Source organism: Megalopta genalis, chromosome 8 (genome assembly GCF_051020955.1).
Source record: "Megalopta genalis isolate 19385.01 chromosome 8, iyMegGena1_principal, whole genome shotgun sequence".
Taxonomy (NCBI): domain Eukaryota; kingdom Metazoa; phylum Arthropoda; class Insecta; order Hymenoptera; family Halictidae; genus Megalopta; species Megalopta genalis.
The window spans coordinates 12,199,487-12,224,350 of NC_135020.1; the positions used below are offsets into that span (position 1 = coordinate 12,199,487).

The window sequence follows — 24,864 nt, forward strand, 5'->3', positions numbered from 1 at the left end:
GATTATCATTCATTTCGAAGATCACAAAACTTTTCAAATGGTAAAAATTTCAATAACAACGATAGCCTCGAATCGCACTTGATCGAGTTTTTTACTAATAAGAACCAGAAGTTTTACGAGCACGGAATCACGAAGTTACCAGAAAGATGGCAAAAGACCATCGAACAGAATGGAAAATATTTGACCGATTAAAGTTCATTTCTTATATAAAAAGAAATGAGTTTTATTTCACACTGAAATACCGAAATTACTTTCCTGCCAACCCGATAGCAGTCAATGTTACGCTTCGCCGATATCTCGCGGTCGCCGAGAATGTCTCAAAGACGCGACCGCGATCCTTAGAAACTCGGTGTCATCGTCTTGCTCCCGGGTATCTTCATTTTGCAATTGCAAGATGGACGGCGTAGGACGACAGGCGGTTCCCACAGACCAAACGCGAACACAAAGGCGAAGGGCTCCGGCTCCGGGCATCGAGCGCCGAGGACGTAATCCCGGAATGGACAATCGGCGTAATATAGAGTGGAGCAGAAAGTAATGATACCGCGGCGAGTGCGGCTCGCTCGAAAATCCTCTTAAAGCAGCCTTAACGAGTGAACGACCGCGAGCTAGAGGCGGTTTAATTGGAGCCGCGATGATGAATAGCGGGGTAGGCAGGGAGAGCCCCGAGCGGCAGCTATCTCCGACCTTAAACGACGTATCATCCGGAAATTAGAATGAAACCAAGGCCTACCGGTCGCGCGGCGAGCCTTCGGGGCCTTGTGATTCGCGGGGCCGTTGGACCGTCGGCTGCGGAAGAGTTACGACGTCGCTGGATCCGCCGGAGAATCTTCGGCCTATCGCGCGGATTATTAACGATCCCGCCGCCGTCTTAATTAGACCTGAATAGCGGCCGTTGTTAATGACCGCCGCGATTCCGCGTCTCCACAGGGCGTTCGTGGATCGCGATTGCCTCTCCGCGGGTGCTCGATGCGCAGATATCGGGCCGGATAATGAAAGGAATCCGGAAGCGCTCGTCGACTGACGGCATTGTACAGGATGCGCCGTATTTGATCGTGTAATCTACATCTTTTTGTTGCGCCGCAATTGAAACCGCCGCCTCCCGCCTCCTACCGCCGCGCCAAAGTTTGTTCTATCTTTGGCACGCTAAACGTCCTGTTCTGTTGGTCATCGATGACCTTTCGTTCGGATCATTCTTCGGTCGGAGTGTTTGTTCAAGAAATTCATAGAATAATCGGCGGTCTTTGTTTCCGTCAATTTATAGGATGCTTTCAAACTTTTGGTCGGTTCGAACAATTATACAAGGTGTCCTAAAAGTGTCTCGCAATCTGGAAAGAGGTTCCTGATGTCGTTTGAAGTAACTTTTTCCTTTGCGAAAATGCAATCCGCCGCTTGGTTTACGAGTTATTAACGAAAAACACTGATCAATGAGAGATTGCGCGAGGCTGGCGCCCCGCCCTCGCGACCACTGTCGCTGCGTTAGACGGTCGCCGCGACGCGACATTGGCCGCAAGGGCGGAGCACTCGCTCTCCGATTGGTCAGTGTTTTTCGTTAATAACTCGTAAACGAAGCCGCGGATTGAACTTTCGCTAAGGAAAAAGTTTCTTCGAATCACCTCAGGAACCTCCCATTTCAGGTTTGCGAGACATTTTTGGGACACTCTGTGTATACATAGATATACAGCCGTAATCGACAATCGCCTTGTAAAATGCAATAACTTTTCTGAAATCGTGCCGAACGGTTTGAATCTTTTTGTGCCGATAGAAGAGCTAGTTTGCTAGATATTGTAGAAAAATTGTTTTGCAAAAATTACAACTAACTGGAACGACAACAAATGGATCAAGAATCACCTTTTATTATAATTTGAGGACATAATGAAAATTTGTAGAATGCGCTTTTCATATCTCGGCAACTTATAATGCATGCTGAAAATCTCTTCAATGATTTTGTTTATCCTTTTGTTGTCCCACACAATTATTATTTGTGCAAGTATCTTTTCACATGTTTTGATGTAATTTGAATGAAGTTATTCTATCTTAAAAGAGATGTGATCAACTGTATCTTAAGGTTTATAATTTCAAGCGAGTATTTTTTGGGGAATATTAGACTATTATATTATTAATATACTATTAATATAATATACTATTATAATTAGATTATTATACATATTTCTTTGATATTATAGTAATGCTACAACATTTCTCGACTTCCCCGAGCCCTCACTTCGTCAAAAGGATCTCATATTTTTAAAAAATACCAGAAAATTGATCAGTTCCCTATCAAAATCGATATTTCAAATGTATAATTTATAAATAATTTATTCGTGTCTAAAAACGATATAGAAAGTCCCCCAACTCCTCCGACAATGACCAAAATTTTCAACAGTGTTCAATAATATCGTAAATCAACCTCGCAACCGTCCAGGATACTTGAAGTCGACTACGATTCTATTGGTCCGCGAGAACGTGAACGAAATTTTCGAAACGAATTGTAAGTACGCTCGATGAACCACGAACGCGATTTCGATCTCGTCGCGCAAGCTGGTCAATATGAAATCGATTGCGCAACGAATTTCAGCCAGTGAAAATCGCTACGTCCGTTTCGGGAAGGAAACGCCCGAGGCTTTCGCTGTCGGCAGCCACGGTCGCTTACCAATGATCGTATTGTTACACGACCGCATTGTTCCCTTAACAGTGGTCGCGGTAATTCGTTTATGCGAACCATAACAACGCGAACGAGCCCGGCCGTACGTGTAACGCGACGTTAAGTCGAGGGGAATATGACGAAAGCTTCCGTTCTCCCGGCCGACGAATATGGACGAGCGTAAGCGTCGATGACTGTAACATCGGGACAACGGGGTACAATGATTGTTTCGACGATTACGGGAACATCAAAGCGATGCGCGGGGCGCGGGATTGGGGGAGGGGGGAATAAAGTAACGCTGACGGAAACGTGAACCGCCGCGCAGGCTGCTGCTGCGTCTAGCATTCTGGAACACTGTGTATACATCGGGGAGCTGTATTAACAATAAAGACATCCTCGATGCGACACGCTTACGAGAGGAAACACGTGTTACGCGCAACGGCTACCCTAAATATTTAGAGAACGCCTTTGCATAGGGTGTCCCGTGGACGTTTCGTTGGCTACCCATGAGAAAACGTCTCCAGACCGTCCACATGCCCCCACATGTTCCCTTTTCCATCGTCTTGCTCTTCCTATTTATCTGCTGCCGCGTATCCTTCCTTCGAGACTGCTCTTTTCCGGAGGCCCCGGTGCACGCCGTGCGTGCTATTGTTTCATTGCTGGCCCTTAAACTTCGATGAACCTTGGGGGGGAGTGACGTCAGAGTCATCGGAAACGGGTAATAATGTTCGCGCCCTTGTCGCTGACGCCGCGACGCTCTTTGTCTGGATCCTTTTGTTTCGGACAGCGGTGCTCATTGCTTGGTCGGCGAATTTTCGGAGGTGCAGTAAATTCTGCCTAATTTTCATACGGCTGGTAAATAAAGATGGACAGTTCGCGGGACATTTTTATAGTTGCCGATTGCCAACAGTTGTAAGAATGAGGTGCGAGGCTCGAATGATAGTATCTTCTCTTTCCAAATTGTACATTTTTGTTTACAAGCTGAAGGGAAATTAGGGAGGATTTACTGTAAATCGGTTTTGTTTAACACTGTCCACCATGCTGGTCGAAATGATCAATTTCACATCTTTGATTTTGAAATCGTTGGAATTGGAGAGACATTTTCGTGGAAAATTATTGAATACGCTCTTTGAGTCGAGAGTACATTCTGTTAACAATGGCGAAATGTTTGAGTAAATTCTGTCTTGTTATTCTTGGAAAGTATTACACGTCAATCAATTTCAGTGCTTGGGAGGTTTGCCGTTTATTATTCGACGAATTTATACTTCGTGTTGTTAGAAAACGCCAAGCTACCGCAGAAAGTGTATCAAATATTTAAGATCGAGTTGATTAAGTATAGCACAATTGTTTCAGGAAACAGATCAAAGTAAAAGAAATAGAACACTCGTTGAAACAGTGCAAATGAACGGAACACACTAATATACCTCAACACTAGTATCCGAAATATTTTAGTTAATAATTAACAGCAACTTGCAAAGAATGAAACCCTGTTTCACAGCACCGATGAATGAAACAATTTTAAACGTGCCTAAATAATCTGGCAAATTATTGAGAACGTAATTATTAAACTGCGGATCCTTATACCAAATAAAAATTGTCTGTATCCGGTGTAAAGGTTAGTTAACAATTTCTTGCGTTCTTTAATAATTTTAACAGGTCGAACATAATATATTAACATCGTAAATTTATTCGGTCTTTCCATTATTTCAAACTGCAGTCGCTCATTTTTATCATAAAACGCGCGGTCCAGGGAAAGCGTGGGTATTACTACGGACGCCCCAAATACTGCGGTATTTTACAAAAGTAATAAAATCTAACATTTTATAGCGTGTAATCTTCTGAAAATGAATCTCATAATTTTTTACACGTTTAATATTGATAATTTACGAGACGCAATGCATTTATTGACTTTTGATATTCGGAAGCTTATAAAAACGTCGAGTCTTATGAAATATTCGTAACGGCAGCTATAAACGCTGATTAGAAAGGCATTTATATTTTAGTATTTAATAATAAACTCTTCAATTTAGCGTTATTTCTAGATAAAGTAATCTTTACTTTGATAAAAAGTCGACATACACTGTCGCTATCATCTATCCTCAAATATTATTTACTAACACGGTATCTGGCGCATAGTTTTTTTGCATGTGTGTATATTACTGCGATACTTTACCGAACTGCGTACCTTAACCTATACAGCGCAGTTCTCGATGAGCTGGTGCGACACGCTGATCGTTGGATACCTATAGCTAATTTGCTACAGTGAGAATATCTTGATCCGAGGAATTGTGTAACTGTGTGTGTACATTTAAAAGAAAATGGGTTATGTCAACCTTGACACACAGTAATCGAAACGTTTGCAGTATTTAATTCGCAGTAATATGTGCACACGTATGGCATATTTACCCTTTTTATTACCCTTTTTAATATATTATGAGAATACAATATATTATAAAAATACAATATTTTGAGAAAAATAAATATTCAAGTTAAACAATAATAGGTACAGCTCAAGTTGTTAATTTATTGGCGTAAAAGGTCTTATTTTCTCCGTTAAAGTTCGCCTTCATCAAGAAACCGCAGTAATACCCACACTTACCCTAGTAATTAATACTAGACCCTGTGCAGAACAGTGAAAGAGCAATTCGCCTTTTCTCGTTGAACATAAATGAAGCCACTGCAGGCAATGTCACCGTTCTCGGTCTAGCCTCCGATCGATGAATCCCCCGCTCTGAGAAATCCCCTGAAAGATTTTGACCACCCAAAACTCTTTGCTCGTCTCCGGCTAGCCCAGCATCCCCCAGCCATCTTCGACTATTGTCCTCCCACCCTTTGAACTGTCTTTGATTATTCACCCTCGTCTCTCTTCTTCCATCCACCGTCGTTCTTATTTAGCTCCCTCGAACTACCACCGATGACCCTCCCCTAATCTCCGTAGCCACGCACGGACACCTAAGCATTCCCGGAACATCCTCAACTATTCAGTTGCCACCCCTCTGTCCATTCGCAGCCACCCTCTTCCGTCTCTCTCGGCCACCCCCATCTGCCATTTTCGCCCCTTAGGTATCTTCAGTCACCCATCTAAAACCCCTTTGGCAACTATTTCTCACTCCCCTTTAATGGCCGTTGACTTATACACCCTGAGGTCCCCTGTCCCTCGTATTAGACTTTTAGCAGCTCTTGAACGTCTTCTGTAGTTCTTGTTGCTATCGAAAAAATTTCGGACACCTCTGGAGAAATCTCTAAGAACTGTTATTGAACTGTAATTTGAAGCTTATAATTGAAGCTTTTGTAATCGAAGGATTCGAGACTTGGAATCAATTCACCAATTGATTCGTTCAGGTCACTTTAGGAGCTTATACATTGTAAAACTACAATCAGTAGACTACTGTCTCTCGTATTAGACTTCTAGCGGCTCTTGAAAGTCTTCTGTAGTTCTTGTTGCTATCGAAAAAATTTCGGACACCTCTGGAGAAATCTCTAAGAACTGTTATTGAACTGTAATTTGAAGCTTATAATTGAAGCTTTTGTAATCGAAGGATTCGAGGCTTGGAATAAATTCACCAATTGCTTCGTTCAGGTCACTTTAGGAGCTTATACATTGTAAAACTAGGATCAGTAGACTACTGTCTCTCGTATTAGACTTCTAGCGGCTCTTGAAAGTCTTCTGTAGTTCTTGTTGCTATCGAAAAAATTTCGGACACCTCTGGAGAAATCTCTAAGAACTGTTATTGAACTGTAATTTAAAGCTTATAATACAAGCTTTCGTAATCGAAGGATTCGAAACTTGTAATAAATTCAGCAATTGGTTCGTTCAGGTGACTTTAGTAGCTTATACAGTAATGTCTCCCTTATTGACGCTGAGATTGCACAGAAAAATGGACAATTTAGGAAGAGGAGATACAATTATTCAAGCTTTGCGGTTTATTTTTATAGTCACGAATTGTCAACGATTATAAAAACGAGCTGCAAGACTCGAATAATCGTGTTTCTTCTTCCCAAATCGTCCATTTTTATGCAGAATCTGAGCGTCAGTAAGGGAGACATTACTGTACATTGTACAACGAGGATCAGTAGACCACTGATTTTGCGAATTTAGTCTAAAATTGACTAGATGAAGCATCAAGTAAATAAACGTTGGAAGAACGTAGAAATATTTTTCCATTCTTCTTAATTTACTAACCCTTTGCACTCGAATGGTGACTCCGAGGCACCATTAGAATTGTCACATCACGAGATAATTTTTATATTATAACAGTGTAGATGTAAAAAAGATATTGTTAAAAGTCTAATCGTTGCATAAGTCGCAAGACTAAATTTCGTGTCCATAAAATGCACTTTGTCGTGTAAAATGGAAATACCGTGAGTCAGAAGAATTAATTAATTTTTACAGTTAAAATGGCTTCGAGTGCAAACGGTTACATTATTCAAAGGACGAATATATATATATATTCAATAATTTTCCACGAAAATGTCTCTCCAATTCCAACGATTTCAAAATCAAAGATGTGAAACTGATCATTTCGACCAGCATGGTGGACAGTGTTAAACAGAACTGATTTACAGTAGATTCTCCCCAATTTTCCTTAGAAGATATGATTATTCGAGCCTCCTGGCTCATTTTTATAGTTGCCTATTGTGAGCAATTATAAAAACGAGATGCAAGGTGCAAGACTTGAATAATCGAATATATATATATATGTATGTATTTTCACGTCGCTTCTGCTTCTTAAGTAGCGAACAAGAAAATTTTTATTTCGCACGAAGATCCGCCGTCGAATCGTCGTCGGGTTAGTTGTTGTTTTTAATCGATCCTCGGTCGACCCAATTTCCCTTCCCCACGCGTCGTTCTCATGCGAAATAAGATGCCGGGCGCGTGGGGAAGGGAAATTGGGTCGACCGAGGATCGATTAAAAACAACAATAAATTTCGTGCACGGCCCACAGCTGCACGCAGGATGCAACCGGCATCTCGGTACGGCGGCGAAGCATTCAATACCACGCCACGCTATTGCAGCACGCGTGTGTCCAATTCGAAGTACAGTTAGGTATGCGTTTGATAGCGCGTTCGACTGCGCGATCGTAAAGACCAGTAAAAATCATAATAAGCGCGCCGCGGACCGTGTATACTTCTCCACGGTATCGCCACCGTAATTCCCTCTTTCCATCAGCTACCGTGCGCTGAAAGTTACATTAAAACCTGGGAACACTGCCCTCGGCGTCCACGTGAAGAAATGAAAAAAAAAACGAGAATGGAAAAGACCGGGAGGCTCTCGCCGGCCTTGTCTTTGCTCCTCGACACCTTGCGCGTTAAATTCCGTTAACGCTGTTGAATTCTGGCTGTCAAATCGGAACTCCCAAAAAATTCACGACTTCGAGGTAACTCGGTTAAGGCTCAATTGGAACAGAAACGTTAGAACTGGTCGAATGTAATTATTTCTTCGATTTTCTTGCATGCCGAGAATGTGTTACAAATGCTTTACGACGCGAATTACACGGGCATGGCCGAAGAATAGCGACAGTCGACGTGTTAACGAGCGCATTCTGGATGTTCTTTTTTTTCTTGATCAACCTTTTTCTCTTTCTTAATAACCAAAATATAAATGCCTTCCGAATCGGCGTTCACAGCCGCCGTTACGAATATTTCATAAGACTCGACGTTTTTATAAGCTTCCGAATATCAAAAGTCAATAAATGCATTGCGTCTCGTAAATTATCAATATTAAACGTGTAAAAAATTATGAGATTCATTTTCAGAAGATTGCACGCTATAAAATGTTAGATTTTATTACTTTTGTAAAATACCGCAGTATTTGGGGCGTCCGTAGTAATACCCACGCTTTCCCTGGACCGCGCGTTTTATGATAAAAATGAGCGACTGCAGTTTGAAATAATGGAAAGACCGAATGAATTTACGATGTTAATATATTATGTTCGACCTGTTAAAATTATTAAAGAACGCAAGAAATTGTTAAGTGACCTTTGCACCGGATACAGACAACTTTTATTTGGTATAAGGATCCGCAGTTTATTAGTTACGTTCTCAATAATTTGCCAGATTATTTAGGCACGTTTAAAATTGTTTCATTGATCGGTGCTGTGAAACAGGGTTTCATTCTTTGCAAGTTGCTGTTAATTATTAACTAAAATATTTCGGATACTAGTGTTGAGGTATATTAGTGTGTTTCGTTCATTTGCACTGTTTCAACGAGTGTTCTATTTCTTTTACTTTGATCTGTTTCCTGAAACAATTGTGCTATACTTAATCAACCCGATCTTAAATATTTGATACACTTTCTGCGGTAGTTTGGCGTTTTCTAACAACACGAAGTATAAATTCGTCGAATAATAAACGGCAAACCTCCCAAGCACTGAAATTGATTGACGTGTAATACTTTCCAAGAATAACAAAACAGAATTTACTCAAACATTTCGCCATTGTTAACAGAATGTACTCTCGACTCAAAGAGCGTATTCAATAATTTTCCACGAAAATGTCTCTCCAATTCCAACGATTTCAAAATCAAAGATGTGAAACTGATCATTTCGACCAGCATGGTGGACAGTGTTAAACAGAACTGATTTACAGTAGATTCTCCCCAATTTTCCTTCAGCTTGTAAACAAAGATGGACGATTTGGAAAGAGAAGATACGATTATTCGAGCCTCCTGGCTCATTTTTATAGTTGCCTATTGTGAGCAATTATAAAAACGAGATGCAAGGTGCAAGACTTGAATAATCGTATCTTCTGTTCCTAAATCGTTCATTTTTGTTTAGAAACTGAAGGAAAATTAGGGAGAATTTACTATATCTCAGTTGGTGGGACAAATTGTTTCCTTATCCTAGTTTCTAAATATCTAAGATATAATTGCAGGACATTTTATATCACTATTGCATCACTATTTTTATATCACTTTTGCATCACTATATTATAGTGTATTGTATTACAATTTATGGTGTATTCAAATGCATAAAACAGAGAAAGTTGAAGCATTCGAGTACGTATTACTACATTCCCTTCTACATGTTTACATTTCTACATTTTATTTTTGTAAAATCTATAATTATAACAGGATTTTCTTTAAGTAATTGTTCGATAATTATTGCGACTATACTGTGAATGCTTATGGCAAACAAAATCGTATTAAGACAATCGAAAATAAAAAATATCGAAATAAAAATGTATTTCCTCCTTTAATTTCAACACGAACGAACGTAATAAACTATTTTATCTATTCATTCGTACCACGCACGCGTCAAATTTTTCAATGTTAATCGTTTCCATTGCTAACTGGATTCGCGCACTCGCTAAAGCTCGCTGAGTGACCTCAAAATCGTGTCCCTCGCTTTCGCAGCAGTGTTAGAGGACTTGATCCAATTTCGAGTCGAGCAACAGGTAAGTTTTGACAGCTCGGTTGCGCACGGCGGAACGACTTGCGGACGCGAGCATCAATCGAGGACTGATACGAGCTCCTCCGCCGGTAAATTATAAATGTTAATCGAGTCCGTTAATCTCGGGAACGATCGCCGGAAAGCAGGTATCGGCGAGCAAGAAACGTTCCAGAAGCCTCGAAGAAACTCGAGGAGCCTCGAGGAGCCTCGAAGAGAAGCAATAAGCGAGCGAAATGGAAATTGCGTTTGATATCGAGCACACTTCAGCGACAAGGACTTTCTCCAGGACGCGTTCACGCGACGGAGCCGGCTCCGGCGATTTCGAGCCGACGGATGTTAATTGTTCAATAAAAGGAAGCATTTCTGGAAGTCGAACGGCCCGCCGGACATCGGACAACATGGAAATCTTGTGTGCGCATCGGCAGCGGCAAAAGCGTTCGTAATTTACGGCGCTGATAAAATCCGCCAGCCAAGACGCGGAAAAATGTTTCACGCGTTCGCAGCCGGATTTATCTTCATTGCGGGACTAAATTTGCCTTGTCGCAATTACTATAAACGAGGGTGCTATTCGTCGTTGCGATTACACCGACATGCGCCTCGGAATTGTTCCGTAATTTTCCGACACCGAAATTACACGCCGCCGAACGACGATGTTAGACCGATTGGACCAGTCTTCGTTCAACTTACATCCGATTAATTCAATTTATATATATATATTCTTTATATATCTACTTATATTATATATATATATATATATATATATATATATATATATATATATATATATATTCTTTATATATCTACTTATAAAAATAAAAATTCTTATTATATATGTATAATAGAAGAGGAGATATGATATTATATATATATATATATATATATATATATTCTGTATATATCTACTTATATTATACATATATATATATATATATTAATCTATATAATCTATTTATGTTGTATAGATATATAAATGCAAAATATAAAAATTAAAAGCAAGACTCGTCGAGGTTACAGCAATAATTAAGATTAACAGCGAAAAATTCTTCAATTCCTGGATCGAGGAATTCCAAAATTTTTATTTATTTATATAATATAAATTTATATAATATAAAAATGCTTATTATATATATAATATCATATCTCCTCTTCTATTATACATATATAATAAGAATTTTTATTTATTTATATATATAAATAAAAATTCTTGAATTCCTCGAACCAGGAATTGAAGAATTTTTCGTTGTTAATCTTTATCATTGCCGTAACCTCGACGAGTCTTGCATTTAATTGAGACTTCTAGTAAAAACCCGTTACGCGTGAGCCATTTTTTTAAAATTCGTAATAATATGCTACTCCCTCGTCTTCAAAGGCGCGCGATAAATATAATTGTTCTTTTCCTTTCAAGACATTATTACCCTCGAAAAAGTTCTGGCCATTATACCGGGTTGGCGGGAAAGTAATTTCGGTGTTTCAATGTGAAATAAAACTCAATATTTTCTACACAAGAAACGAACTTTAATCGGTCAAATATTTGCCATTCCGTTCGATGACCTTTCGCCATCTTTCCGGTAACTTCGTGATTCGGCGCTCGTAAAACTTCTGGCCCTTATCAGTGAAAAAAAACTCCGATCGAGTGCGCGATTCGAGGCTACATCGTTATTATTGAAAGTTTTACTATTTAAAAAATTGTGTAAACTTGTAGTCGATGAATTGTTATTCCACGTCCTCTAAACGATAGTCAGAGATCTCCATCGCTACATTTCTCAACGCGTATCAAATTCTTCGGATTCGTCCGAAGACAAAATTCTTCATAATTGTCCCGATTTCGGGCGAGAATAAAACCGACGAAAGTTCGGTACACTTTCGGCTGGCTTCTGCGTTATAATTTTCGCAACGCCGCCGCGTCCGATGCCGCGCGGTGCGAAAGAAAACGAAACGTTCAAATTCGTAACGATCGCGCTCCGGCGTTATTCTGATTAATTATGACCGTTGACCTATAAAACGGACGCTTGGAACCTGCTTCGGCGTCCGTAAGTAGGATTGCTACACCGTTTCCGGTGCCCCTGGATCGGTCCCAGCCTAATAGCCAGTCCCGTGTCCAAGTTTCGCTCGTGTCGCTCGTCTCCCGGCGAACAACAAATCAGACTCGCGGAGCGATCGAAAGACTCGTGCGCCCGAGTAAACGGACTGCTGGGACAATGGTGTCCTTCTGGCATTGTCGACGCCGATCCACCGACACAATGGCAACGGGCACGAGCCTACGTGTAGAACTACGTGTAGGTAGTCACTGACATTTTCAAATGTCAGCGGGCCCCCTCGCAATGCGCTGTTTATCATTTGGGTTAGAAGCGAGTCCACGTAGCACGGATTCTGCATAGGACGGAACAGAAGTCGGTGAACTTCGATCGTTCTGGGAACTTCATCGATCATCGCCGATAGCGGAACCTAAGCGGAATTTAACCCTTTTGGTAGCGCAGGGTACGGCGAGCGAACATCTCCCTGCAGCGTGCAGCAATCGATTTTATGACTCAGCTTGGAAACAAAAATGGACAATTTGAGGAGAGTTACTTTTGATATTAGTTTCTTCATAGTTACCAATATAAATTAAGGGAAAATACAGTAAATTCTCTACAATTGTTCCTCAGCTTGGAAACAAAAATGGACAATTTGAGGAGAGTTACTTTTGATATTAGTTTCTTCATAGTTACCAATATAAATTAAGGGAAAATATAGTAAATTCTTTACAATTGTCCCACAGCTTCCAAACAAAAATGGACGATTTGGGAAGAGGAGACACGTTTGTTCGAGCCTTGTATAATAATTTCTCTCTAATTCGCGCTCAGATTGCGCACAATAATGGACGATTTGGGAAGAGGAGATACGATTGTTCGAGTCTTGTATAATAATTTCTCTCTAATTCGCGCTCAGATTGCGCACAAAAATGGAAATTTTAAATAAATTAAAAGAAAATACAGTAAATTCTCTACAATTGTTCCTCAGCTTGGAAACAAAAATGGACAATTTGAGAAGAGTTACTTTTGATATTTCTTTCTTCATAGTTACCAATATAAATTAAAGGAAAATACAGTAAATTCTCTACAATTGACCCTCAGCTTCCAAACAAATATGGACGATTTGGGGAGAGGGGATACGATTATTCGAAAATCACCTTGTGGTTCGTTTTTATGGTTGTCGATCGCTGAGCGTAAATTAGGGAGAATTTCTGCTTTTACATTTCTATTTTTATTTTTATAGTACTGTCTCCCTAATTGACGCTCAGATTGAGAGCAAAGATGGACAATTTGGGAAGAGCAGATACGATTATTCGTATATCGATTATTCGAAGATCCTCCTGCAGCGTGCAGCTTTCAATTTTTACTTTTCTGTTTCGCGGATCTCGTTTCGGAGTACAGTAAATTCTCTACAATTGTTCCTCAGCTTGGAAACAAAAATGGACAATTTGAGGAGAGTTACTTTTGATATTAGTTTCTTCATAGTTACCAATATAAATTAAAGGAAAATACAGTAAATTCTCTACAATTGACCCTCAGCTTGCAAACAAAAATGGACGATTTGGGGAGAGGGGATACGATTATTCGAAAATCACCTTGTGGTTCGTTTTTATGGTTATCGATCGCTGAGCGTCTTTTAGGGAGAATTTCTGCTTTTACATTTCTATTTTTATTTGTACTTTGTGGACGGCACTGTTGTTTCGAATACGATGAAACGGATGTTAGACGAAGTTTGTTAGCATTTTGCTGAGAATATTCTTTTTATACGATTAATAAAATATGCTATTTTGTTGCTGAATTTGTTACTCATTTATTACTACGATATTTACTAGAAATACAGTAATCTCTCCCTAATTCGCGCTCAGGTTGGGTAAAAAAAATTGGCACTTTGGGAAGAGAAGATACGATTATTTGAGCTTTGCTGTTCGTTTTTATAGTTGTTGATTGTCCATTTGATTGTCCATTGATTGTCCAAATTGTCCATTTTTGTTTCCAAGCTGAAGGAAAATTAGGGAGAATTTACGGTACATATAAAACGATAAACAGTAAGATGAAACGAAACAATGAACTCTTTTTATATTCGTAAATTACAACTGATGAAGAATACCACAATGTATCAGCACTTTTTGACGTTAAACTATAAACATAGAAATATCCAATGGCAACTATGAGACTAATTAAGGAATTGAGTAACAACCCAATTTCGAAAACATGTTTTCATATACATATATTAAGCTTTATTTCACATCGTTGTTTTTTATGTCAATATATATTGTTAATACATACGACTTACGTTTTTTTATTATATCAATGATTTATATCATTGTTCACTCTGACAGTAGACGTTCACAGTCACTTTAGATTACCGTAAATTTAATCGAATCTGAAGATGACTGTTCGAGCAGCGATAATTAAAATTCTACGATAAGATTTGTTTCGTCAAGATGTAACGAAAGAATCGACTAATTCTAGGATTTTTCAATTGTCTAGTGTTTTGCTGTACGTTTTAACGACGTCGTTTACACAGGATAAGCGTGTGTTATTAATCTTCTGTTATTAATCTTCAGCTATTTTTCGCGAACGAGAGCGAGCGATTGAAGATCAGCGATTCACGCTCGGTGAAAAGGTTAAATTCTCGCCAGGATTTTCACATTCTCATTGCTCAATAAGTTACCACGCATATTTAGAAAGCCACGCGGAGTCGTCAAGTATCGGGAATTCCTCCGAAAAACAATACGCCTGAACTTGAGCAAGCTTCGACGGCTGGCGGTTGCTTTATAGCCATGAAACTGATCGATCCGCACACCGCAAGTTTGAGGTCGATCATTCAATAGCTCGTTACCACCGTCGTAGTATTTAGACCGCACAATAATTAATTACCACGGCGCTGCGGCTGTTACGATCGTCTGCTTCCGTTCCGTTTCTACAAAAATTCTAGAAAATGTCGTTAAACTCGAACAGCTAGGTATGAAAATTTCAAATTATTTATATTAAGTTATAGAGGAATATTATAGAGGATGAGTCATACAACTTGCACAGCCAGCATATCATCTTCCCAAATTGTCCATTTTTTTGTTTACAAGCTGAAGGAAAATTGGGGAGAGTTTATTGTACACGTAATTGACTTATATTAACTTATAATGTTTATATATTTAATATTTTGCAATTTTTTTGTAAGTTTATCATATGTAATGTAACAATAAACCTCGTATGACATTTCAATATTCAAATATCCAAATGTTCAAATGTTCAAATATGCAAATACTCAAATACTCAAATATTAAAATATTCAAATATTCAAATATTCAAGTACTCAAATATTCAAGTATTCAAATACTCAAATATTCAAATACTCAAATACTCAAATACTCACATATTCAAATATTCAAATATTCAAATACTCAAATACTCAAATATTCAACTACTCAAATACTCAAATACTCAAATACTCAAATACTCACATATTCACATATTCAAATATGCAAATATGCAAATACTTAAATACTCAAATACTCAAATATTCAAATATTCAAATATTCAAATATTCAAATATTCAAATATTCAAATATTCAAATACTCGAATACTCAAATACTCAAATACTCAAATATTTAAATATTCAAATATGCAAATATGCAAATATTCAAATACCCAAATATTCAAATATTTAAATATTGAAGTCTTGATCATTATAACCTTTTTTATAAACTAATATATATCGATACCTAGTAAATGATAGCAATCTATTTCACATTGACTCGCAATTGAGTATTCCTGTCTTCGCTTTCCTTCATTTTCAAAAGTATAATTAAATAGCAGCGTACATCGATCCGGGACACATAAAAATGAAATTGCAAGGCTAGTAGCGAATTAGATCGGAGGCTAGCACAGATAACCAGTGAACACCGCGCAGGAACGCACCTTCGCGGCAGACACAATCGCATTGTCTCGGCGGTTAGTGCACTATAATGAAGACACGGGCATCCTTTCGAACCGAAAGTGTCGGCGGGTGGAGAGAAAGCGCCGACAGGAACTTCCTTATCTTGTCCACCCACTCGTCTGAGAGGCTCCGCGGGCTTTCTGGTCACCGTGCCGCGTTACGTAACTTGATTCATTAACACTTTCATGTCACGCGTGCTTGGCTCCGCTCTTCCCATCGCTACTCGATTATCCAATTAACTTATTTCACGTTCAACTGGATTCTCCCGTTACACTTCAGAGTCACCCGGTAGCGTTTCTTTTGCTCCGCGGCCCAGTTTCGACGATCGATCATCGATCGTTTTTCTCCACGGTCCCGTCTCGTCCGTCTAATTCGAAGATTTCGTGTTCACCCAGATTTAATTATTACATCGCCGAGTGCCGCTGTAACACTTCCTCTAATCGCTATCCGATTACGCGATTCAATTGCGGCAAATTCAATGATACAGTTTTAGATCCGTCAGCGTGTTCGTTAGATCATTGCGTTTCGTAAGAACACCATCATTTTCTGATGATAGTTGTTCGTTTAGTAAGATAAAAATAAGACCTGCCGCGAAACAGGAAACGCGAATTGCGTGAAGAAAATCATCGGCACGTATTGAATAATGATACGTGATAAAATGTGTCCAGTGTGTAATAAATTGTGTAAGAGTTTTGTTAGTAGTGACATCGCGTGTCATTTATATTGTTGGAAACGTGACATGCGAAACACAGTCGGATTCAAATGAAATTGGTAAATTAACGGGGTTAGGTGAAAAGGATGCCGAGAAGTCGTAGAAAATTTCACATTTCGAATTTTACGCTCAGCGTGTACAGTAATTTCTCTGTAATTGACGCTCGGATTGTGCACAAAAATAGACAATTTTGGAAGAGAAGATATGATGCAGAGCTCGAATAATCGTATCTCCTCTTCTCAAATTGTCCATTTTTGTTTGGAAACTGAGGGACAATTGAAGAGAATTTACTGTATTTTCTTTTAATTTATATTAGTAATTATGAAGAGAGTAATATCAAAAGTAACTCTTCCCAAATTGTCCTCTTTTGTTTCCAAGCTGAGGGACAATTGGAGAGAATTTACTGTATTTTCTTTTAATTTATATTAGTAACTATGAAGAAAATAATATCAAAAGTAACTCTTCCCAAATTGTCCATTTTTGTTTCCAAGCTGAGGGACAATTGTAGAGAATTTACTGTATTTTCTTTTAATTTATATTAGTAACTATGAAGAAAGTAATATCAAAAGTTACTCTTCCCAAACTGTCAATTTTTGTTTCCAAGCTGAGGGACAATTGTAGAGAATTTACTGTATTTTCTTTTAATTTATATTATTAACTAAGAAGAAAGTAATATCAAAAATTACTCTTCTCAAATTGTCCATTTTTGTTTGGAAACTGAGGGACAATTGTAGAGAATTTACTGTATTTTCTTTTAATTTATATTATTAACTATGAAGAAAATAATATCAAAAGTAACTCTTCCCAAACTGTCAATTTTTGTTTCCAAGCTGAGGGACAATTGTAGAGAATTTACTGTATTTTCTTTCAATTTATATTAGTAATTATGTAGAAACTAATGTCAAAAGTAACTCTTCAAAAATTGTCCTCTTTTGTTTCCAATCTGAGCGTCAATTACGGAGAATTTACTACTTTCAGCTAGCATACATTCTAAATAAAATTTCTGTCAGAATCAACCTTTTCGATCGTCTCGACAAAACTTTACAAAAATGAATTGCCAGGCGTCAAAACATAATGTTGGTTAAACAGTTCGGAGTTCGTTAACACTTTGTTCTTTTTTTTTAATTTAATACTTATTTTTTAATTTAACATCGTCGAACGTAAACGCAATCTATTTTCTTCTAGGAAGCTGTAAAACGTCTTTGCACCTAGAGAAATGGCCCCCTGCCATAGCATTTGTTAACGACAGGATACAACTCGACATTTTTCTATAATCCTTCGTCTCCTCCTTGATATAAAAAACTGGGATTACACCGACTCGCATGTGCCGTTTTATGTCATAAAGGAAATAATTAACTCCTCGCGGACGTACATTACATAAACGATGGCGTTGCAGAATGTCTCGAACAAAATGATTGGTTAAACGTACCGTGTATCAACGAAGAAAATCCTACTTTCGGTTTTTTCCCGGCTATCGGAAAGCCGGAAAACGGTCTATCGACGTTTCCACTCGAATATCCTAAACGCACAAAGCGGCTCGGTTTCCAAATCGATCGCCGGCGATCGCTCGGATGACCTCTGTCGAATTAGCAGCTCGCGGCCGAGCCGCGCAACTTTTACTTGGCTCTTAATTGACCATGACGAATTAAACGGAACGGGGTTCCCAGACGGCGCGGATTAGTCTTCGCGTGGCGGCTCTCGCGGGCGCTTTTAATCGCCTCGAACGAGCTGTCGACCTTCTCCGGCTCTTGGATCACGATCGAGGAATGCGCACGTTCTACAGAAAAAAGCACCCGGAATTTGTAAAGAAAGCACAGACTACTTGTCTTGGAAGTGCAGTCGATTGATCTTCTGCGATGATCTGCTGCGGTATCGGATACTACAATAAATTCTCCCTAATTGACTCTCAAACTGTGCACGAAAATGGACAATTTGAGAAGAGGAGATGTAATTATTCGAGCCTTGCGGCTCGTTTTTATAATTACCAATTATCAAAAATTATAAAATCGTATCTCCTCTTCCGAAATTGTTCATTTTTGTGCAGAATCCGAGCGTTAATTAGAGAGGATTTACTATATGATCAAATGGAAGTTAAAACAATAGGAGAAACGGATAGCAAAATGTGTATGGAAATGATTAAGGAACAAATAAACAGAACGTTCTGCGAAAGTAATGAAAGAGTACTTTCCCCGAGAAAATTGTTGGGAAAATTTTGACCGTGCCCTATATAAAAATGGCTGGTTATTGTTACTTCACCGACAATTATTTCATCGACACCGCATTTCGCTGACACTATTCGTTCACCGACACAATTGAGTGTTTAATTGTTATTGTTATTTCATAGAAAAAGAAACAGCAACGCTAATGATATTGTAAACCATTTGTTATATTTATATAATAATTTTATTTTGTTCATATTATTAGTAACAAATAAATACCTTTAATAGAGAGAGAGAGAGAGAGAGAGAATTTTAATTTTTAATTTAATTTAATAAAATTTTATATAATAACTAATATATTATAAATTTTATATTATACGTAAAATTTTATACAATAAATAATGTATTATAAATTTTATATTACATAAAATTTTATATAATATAAAACTTATAATATATATTTTTAATGTATATATAACATAACACAAGCATAATCACTGTACGGAGTAGAGGTCGACGGCATAGATACAAACATTGTCGGCAAAACTCGGTGTCGTTGAAATAATCGTCGGCGATCTAAACGTGTCGGTGATATGATTGTGATGAATGAATACTGTCGGTGAAACGCGGTGTTGATTAAATCGTGTCGGTGAAATCATTGTCGATGAAATAATGGTCGGCGATTTCAACCGGTCCTGAAAACGGCAGACAATTTGCCGAGTGAAAGAAAATGTAGAATATTCAAGATGAGCGGGAGTAATTAGAGCAAAAAAACTAGGAAAAACTCTATAAATCATTGCCAAAGAGAACGATGACTGTTATTAAATGTAAAGGATAGTATAGACACATATATATTTTATTATTTCATTTTATTATTAGTACAAGTATACTTTTAATGTTTCTTTTTATTTACTTTATACTTTATTGTTACCCTATATTGTCTATGCTCGTCACAGTTGTGTCACAAATAAAATTACTATAAATTTACCTCCAATTATTAAAATTAATAATTGGATTATTATAATTAATATAATATAATTAATATTATATTAATTATAATATAATATAATATAATATTATATATATATATTAATTATATATATAGTATATTAATTATAATATATAATATAAATATATTAATTATAATATAATATAATATAATATTATATTATAGTATATATAAAATTAATATATATTAATATGATATAATATATATAATATTATAATATTATATATATTATTATATATAAAATAAATTATTATATTAATATAACATAATTAATATAATTTTACCTCCACAATCCTGCTTAAATTGGACGAAGACTGCGGAAACAGTCGTCACCCAGACATGGGTGACGTGGCGTTCAACGTGTTAAATAAATAAATTAAAGAAATAATAACCTTTCCTGAATCACGTTTATCCTTATCCTGACGGTTGAACGGACGAAGACGATCCACGGGAAGTGGCGGTACCAGGGATCCCGAGGCCGCCCGGTGTAGTCCCGATTTTGCCCTAAGAACGATCCTTATTACCGAGATTATACGTCCATTTGTTCAGGCTGATTGATGTAACGACTATAATCGTTGCTCGGATGTCGGCGCTGGCCTCGCTAAGCGTCAGCTTAAATCATCCTGCTCTCGAGTTCTAAATTTACGACTTTCTCCGGGTAACCTGGACTCGAGGCACCGTTCCGATTCGTATTCGCGACGATATCGGGATTCCGTACACCTTTGCTTCTTCCCTTTGCCTTTTGCCACAGATTAAGTCACCGCGCCGCACCGCGCCGCGCCGCGCCGCGCCGCTTGAACTTGATACGTGCCTTCGATTAATCTCGTTGAGTAATTGGGAGGAGGTCCTCGATTGTTTATGAATGGTCACCGGCCATTCGTCGTCCCGGTAAATGTCGGGTTGCCACGCGTGATGAAAGGCCGACTTGCCTCGAGAAAATCGGAGATCTTAATGCTCGGTCGAATTCGTCGATGCGATCTCCTCGCGGATCGCGTGATCCATCGGAACACGTGATCGCATCGTTCGGAAACACGTCGCCGAGATCAAGGTCGCAATTTTTTCATCGAATTCGTATCACGATTTCAAATGAAATCCCTGCGTTAACGCGAATTCGCGACTCGTGGTCTCGTTCGGGCAATACAGTAATGTCTCTCTCATTGACGCTCAGATTGTCCACAGAAATGGACGATTTGCGAAGAGGAGATACGATTAATCGATCCTCGCAGCTCATTGTTATAGTTACGAATTGTCAACAATTATAAAAAACGAGCGCAAGGCTCGAATAATCGCATTCCCTCTCTCCAAATTGTCCATTGCTGTGCACAATCTGAGCGTCAATTAGAGAGACATTACTGTACATTGCCATTTAACATTGCAATAATTTAACGATTATCGATCGTGTAAAAACAATTCGAAGATTCGCAGGAAACTTCTGTGCTTCTACTTCTGTCTACATTTGTGTGAGAAAATGTTGATGCTGTAATAAATTGAACATCGAAACCGAACACAATGATGCAATTTGACCGGATAATGTCTCCCTAATTGACGCTCAAATTGTGTGCAAAGATGGACAATTTGCGAAGAGGAGATACGATTATTCGATATTTTACAGTTGTTGACAATCGACAATCATAAAAAACGAATATATATTATTATTAAACGAATATAAAAATAAGCCGCAAGGCTTGAATAATTATAATATAATATAATAATAATATTTTTATACAATAATAATATCTTTATACTTATAAATTGTCCACAATTATAAAAACGAGTCGCAAGGCTCGAATAATCGTATCTTCTCTTCCAATATTGTCTATTTTTGTGGACAATCTGAGAGTCAATTAGGGAGACATTACTGTAACTTTGTGGTTCGTTTTTATAGTTACCGATCGTTGAGCGTCAATTAGAGAGAATTTCTACTTTCAGATTTCTATTTTTATTCGTACAGTAATGTCTCCCTAATTGACGCTTAGATCATGCGCAAAGATGGACCATGCTGCGTTATGTCAAGAATCGTACATTTTATTCTCCAAAATACAATAACGTCTCCCTAACTGACGCTCAGATTGTCCGAAAAATGGACAATTTGAGAAGTGGAGATACAGCTCGTTTTTTATAGTTGTCGACAATTCGTAACTATAAAAATGAACCGTAAGGCTCAATGAACAATCGTATCTTCTCTTCCCAAATTGTCCATTTTTGTGCACAATTTGAGCGTCAGTTAGGGAGACATTATTGTATAAATAAATTTTCAGATCAGCAAAAGAGAGAGAGAGAGACTCGAGATGTAAAAGTTACCTCGAGCACTGTTACTTTTACGCGGAAATAACGTTGGGAATTAGAAAGGACCGAGAAGGATCATAGAGAGCTATGCTGAAAGAAATTCTTCTCGGGAGTATATCGACGTTGCAGAAACATCGGCATAATATTCAAGAAGTTATCCGCTGCTGGTAGACTCGATCGAACGATCTAACACTTGAATTCACCGGCTAAGGCTGAAAGTAATAGACAGGCGAATCGCGTAAGCTTGAGATTATTAAAAAGATCCGATATGTGTCAATGTAATGGACGAGCATAATAACCGCGGGTCCCAGGGGTCACCGAGCGGCGATTCCAGTCCTCGTAGTCATTGACATAGATTCCCCCCGCACCCCACCCCCACCCATGTCGCAGAGAACATCTACAATCTGTCACGTCACCGGCGCATTATGCATTCGAACGTGACTCCCGCGGCTCTTATTAGCGCCCGCAGGAATATATATTTGGATGCCCTCGGAGAAAATAGAATCTTCCCGTGACCCTGATCCTGAAAGCATCATCGTCCGGACACCGACCGGCTCGTTCCGCGGCGATCGAACCGGCGCGGCGCGGCGCGCGATCGTTGCAGCTGCGAATTAGGAAACCGTCAATCATCGTTACGTAATTCCAGCGATTCCCCGGCATTAGCTCGTCGGAATCCTTTGCGGCGTTCGCGTCCAGGAGTCCGGACAACTCGACCTCTCTCGAATTCCGTGTACCACCTCGATCCTACGTTGGATCTTGATCGTCGGCTCGTACCGTGACCGTCGGGATCTATAATGTCTTCGATTCGCCGATAAGACGGAGGAGCGACAACCCTTTTCTACTCGGATCGTGCAACGTGTTCGACTCGCGAAAGGCAGACGGCGAGGATTTATCGCCACCTATCGAGGAGATGAGCCTCCGAGTAGCGTTTGATGAACGTCGGCCTCGAACTGATGCGACTCGGTCTATCGAGATCGATTCCGAGAACGAGGAAACTTAGTAAATTGTGTTTTTGAATCGCAGAGCTCGACGTTCTACGCGAACTCCTGGGTTTCTATATGAGTAGAATCGTTTATGTTTCTTTTTTAATTGATTTGGTTGGTGCGTATGGAATGTCGGATTTTGTTTACGTGTGGACGTTTGGCTCCCTGGTTTCGTTATGCTTTTGTTTTTGGTATAAACTCGTTTATGGTCGTTTATGGTAATGGCCATTGCCATTGTCAGAGTCACGTTTTAATAATGAAGATTTTCGAAAAAGTGTTCCATTTTGTTGTTTGTTTTGAATTTCGTAAGGATACGAATTTTACCGATATTCGTGCAATTTTTTTAGATGAGTATAAACTTGGTAATAATGCTGCAAAAATTGCACGCAATATAGATTAGGCGTTTGGGGAGAATACTGTTAACGATCAAAATGTGCAGCGTTGGTTTGAAAATTTTCGGTCTGCTGATTTTTCCCAACAATTTTTCCCTGAAAAATCTCGTTGAGAAAAGTGTACTGAAGCAAATGAAGCATGTTTCGATTAAATAAACAACTTTTGAAAAAAGATATGCAGTTTTATAGTATAATATATATATATATATTCACTTAAAAACCCGACATTTCATACGCTCAGATTGTGCACAAAAGTGGACAATTTTGGAGGAGATATGATTATTCGAGCATTGCAGCTCACTTTTACAGTTCTTGACGATCGATAACCGTAAAAAAACGAGCCACAAGGCTCAAACAATCGTATCTCCTCTCCCCAAATTGTCCATTTTCGTGTACAATCCAAGTGTCAATTAGAGAGACATTACTGTACTATGATGCAGTTTATATCGTTTCAAAGTTGCACACTTCCTCTTCCAAGCGTGATTGAAATCTTCTATTTTTGCCAAAACTGTGATTTCGATGTGATTGAATTCGTTTCAAGGAAATTCGTTTCAATTCGTTAATATCGTTCCAAGGAAACAAACATTCTTCGACACCGATTTGACTACAGTAAATTCTCCCTAATTGACGCTTAGCTTGTTCATAAATTTCGGAAAGAGAGATGTGATTATTCGAATCTTGCGCCTCCATTTTACAATTATTGACAATCGGTAACTATGAAAACGAGCCGCAAGGCTCGAACAATCGTCCCTCCTCTCCCCAAATTGTCCATTTCTGTGCACAATCCGAGCGTCAATTAGAGAGAATTTACTTATTACTTTAGTAACATTCAAAGAGAATGCTAAATCGTACGTTCTATCCGTCCGATTCGTCGCTCTCTTCGATTCGAAACGGACGAAACTCGCAACGAAATCGCCGCCCGGAAGCACAATAACAAGAATCCCTGCGTTCGAAAGAAGAAGCGTGCACCTTCGACCAGAAAAGAAAAGACACGAAAAGAAACCCAATATATTCATTCCCGCGATAAAGTCTCGGCCTGCTCGATACGCGCGCACTAAGTTGCAAACGCACGTTTTGCCGAGCACGTAAATCAAAGTGCATATACATACACACGCGCTCCGAAAATAAGCCGGCGCGCGTTTGATAGAGGGGCAAGTCAACGTGTTAAGTACTGAGCGACAGGGTCACGCGAAGTGCATTGACCCAATGAAAAAGGAAATATTTTCAAGGGGTCCGCGAGGAGGAGGCGAACGGCGGAACTCGAATCAGGACTATCGATCGAGCCGGGACGGGAAACGCGAGAACCGACGAGTCTCTCGCCGGGCGAGATGCGGTAGAAGA

General features: G+C 38.9%; 2 protein-coding genes across 4 annotated transcripts in view; one reads left to right on the top strand and one right to left on the bottom strand.

The window, feature by feature from the left end:
* Positions 1–24,864, bottom strand: part of DAAM (disheveled-associated activator of morphogenesis-like protein) — a 151,120-nt gene that overhangs the window by 125,566 nt on the left and 690 nt on the right. The window contains exon 1 of one of the 2 annotated variants that reach the window (XM_076524097.1): positions 20,255–20,273. The exons of the other annotated variant lie outside the window; for it this stretch is intronic. The gene's annotated coding sequence lies outside the window, so the exon portion shown is untranslated. Of the gene's footprint in view, positions 1–20,254; positions 20,274–24,864 lie in introns of those variants that run through there. 2 annotated transcript variants of the gene reach the window in all.
* Positions 1–24,864, top strand: part of LOC117227775 (uncharacterized) — a 48,940-nt gene that overhangs the window by 10,100 nt on the left and 13,976 nt on the right. The gene's annotated exons all lie outside the window — the stretch shown is intronic.